The sequence below is a fragment of the Muntiacus reevesi genome, chromosome 1 (assembly GCF_963930625.1).
Source record: "Muntiacus reevesi chromosome 1, mMunRee1.1, whole genome shotgun sequence".
In the NCBI taxonomy this organism is placed as follows: Eukaryota; Metazoa; Chordata; class Mammalia; order Artiodactyla; family Cervidae; genus Muntiacus; species Muntiacus reevesi.
Genome location: NC_089249.1, coordinates 246669762 through 246672797, shown reverse-complemented (window position 1 = coordinate 246672797; position 3036 = coordinate 246669762).

Sequence of the window (3036 nt, the reverse complement as noted above, 5' to 3'; positions counted from 1 at the left end):
CATTTTCCATCCAGATTCTCATGCAAGAAAAGCCCAAAATGCTCTTAAGGTGCTCCTAGCAGTGGATCTCTTCCCCAACAACATAAGGCACATGTCTTTAAGAACTCTTATTCATTTACCTCAAGTTACCTCAACTGTTCAGAGCAGTGATCTTCAAAGGTAAATTCACACAGGCCCAGGTTAATGCCAGAGGATCCGTGAGGCATGACAAGAATGGAGTATCTATTTGTATTTATCATGTCTAAAATATAGAAAGATAATTTTACTAATGACTAATATGTAGACTGACAATAGAGCAGATGTCTATTTTATAATTGTACATATTTGGGGGTGGGACACTAAACACCATTTATGTTAGGATGTTCAATCAAAAAAGTGTGATTACTACCAAATGTGATAAAGGGGGTGTTAAGACTAAGACTTGCACTACTAGTGTGTTTGTGAACTGTTTGCTCTAGGCACGCTTGCTCTCTCCCCTATCTATCCCTGAGTGCAAGAGGGTAGAAAACCCTGAAGACACCACCCTTGAATAAACATGTGTGTCCAAGAGGCAACCCTCACATGGGAAGGATCATAGGCTATTTCTTACAGTCCTTGAAAAGTGAAAGTGAAAGTCACTCAGTCATGTCTGACTTTTTGCCACCCCATGGACTATATATAGTCTCCAGGCCAGAATACTGGAGAGGGTAGCCTTTCCCTTCTCCAGGGGATCTTCCCAACCCAGGGATTGAACCCAGCTCTCCCACAATGCATGTGAATTCTTTACCAGCGAGCACAAGGCAAACCCAAGAATAATGGAGTGGGTAGCCTATCCCTTCTCCAGGGGATCTTTCCCAACCCAGGAATCGAACCAGGGTCTCTTGCATTGCAGGTAGATTCTTTACTGAGTTACCAGGGAAGCCCTGATACAGTCCTTTGGAGATCTCAAAATGCAACCATCTTGTTCCAGCTCCAAATTTCAAAAAAGAAAGAAGACCTAAGCCACAAATGGACTGGGTTCCCAAATCTTCCTAGTATCCATCTATAACTCAGAGTTAATCTTTCTATAAAATAATTTATAGTAATCCATTTTCTTAGAAAAGATCTATTAATACTCAATGTGGCAGAAATAGACACTTGCAATGACATACAGATTATAGTGTTGTTATAATACTAGTGATTAAATGGAACAAAAATTTAAAAAATTATTTTGAACCATGTGATAGGTAGAGAAATCAATGAGAATGTAAAATAGAAACTTTTGTGAAGACTTCTGAAAAGACTTTCTAGTCTTCTTGAAGGACAAGAAAGAGATACAGAACTGGCTTTTTCTTGTCCAAGTTCATTGCAAAATTCACAACGCTTCCCTTCCTTGATACAGAGTATCACTAGTATACTCCTTTCACTTATATTCATGATCAGCATCCATTTGTGGGTTGGAAAAGAGGGAAAGAATAAAGTGTCATTTGACTCCAACAGAACTTCACCCACCAAAGTGATTATTCACTAATATAGGGGTCTGGTTATATTAAACTTTTTCTTATCTTACTCAAAAATTATGTTCTCAACATACCTCTAAGAGATAAATTGAGCTGGTGCTGGGAGTCAGGTACATATTGGTCCTCATGGATATATATATTTTTTTAAAAGGCCCAGTGGTTCACAAGCTAAGATCCCACTTTGCTAAAACATAAAACACTGTTTAAATTTATAATGGACAGAGATTATAGGGGTTCTTTTTGAGGTCTTCCCTTAGGGCCCCAGGCAGGATGATACTTCCTCCATGTATTTGAGCTGCACCCACATCATTGTTTGGGCTATGTTGCTCTTCCCAAAGAATTTAGCATCCATGCGACAATGTGGAAATTTATGAATATTTTAAAGTTTCATCAACACATCATGTAGGTGCTAAAACAGGCTGGAAATACATAAAACATAGCTGTAACCATTTGCAGAGCATGACATTGGCAGGAAGACACAAGGGAAGAGAAATATCTCTCTCTGTAGTTTTCATCTTCCAACATATACACTAACAATAAAATGCACACAAGTTCATATTGGGGTCTGACTGCAAAAAAGAGCCTGAACCTGCAAAAAGAATGGCGATGCTAATGACGGCAGCATAATAATGCCATGTCCCATTGTCCTTAACAACTGGTGAAACTGGGAGTGGGAGTTGGTGGGGGAGGAGAGGGAACAAACTCTGTTGGCCAAGACCCTTCCGTCCATTTGCCAGAGAGGACTTCCCTGATGCATCAGTCACAAGAACCTGCCTCAGTCACTGCCATTACCATCTCCCATCTTCTGGTTGGCCTTTTCACTGGCACTTTGCATTGGGTAAAGTGGCTGTTTATACTTTGTTTCCTTGTGCTGTATGATTTTTGTTCCTCTTCCCTAATAGAATGTGAGCACCATGAAAGCAAGGGACTTGTCTATCCAGTTCATCCCAAGATCTCCAGTGCCGAGAACAGCACCTGGTCCCAGGAGGTGCTCGGTAAATAAATGTTGACTCAACAAATACCCTGAAATAGCCAACAGATGATACAGGCAATCAACAGTGTTTATAAAGTAGATAGAAAGGACTCAGTACATGATGGTTATTATGGTTTTATTTTTATATTGCTGTAACCTGGAAAAAGACCCTGATGCTGGGAAAGATTGAAGGCAAAAGGAGAAGGAGGTGACAGAGGATGAGATGGCTAGATGGTATCACCGACTCAATGGACATGAATTTGGACAAATTTTGGCAGATAGTCGAGGACCGGGGAGCCTGCTGTGCCACAGTCCATGGGGTCACAAAGAGTCGGATACGACTTAGTGACTAAACAACAACAAGTCAGAAAGATCACCTGGTCTCTAGGATTTGCCAGCATTCTTTCCCAAACCAGTCCAAGGAACTGGTTCCTTTTGCCTCACCCTGATCCTAGAAATAAAACTTGATTCCAAGTCTCCAAGCTGCTTCCTACCTATCCTCAGCCATACCCCCAACATCTCTGTGCCTTTGACAAGCAGGCTTAGAGCTATGATCCATGGTCTCCTTTGAGAATACTGGGTGAA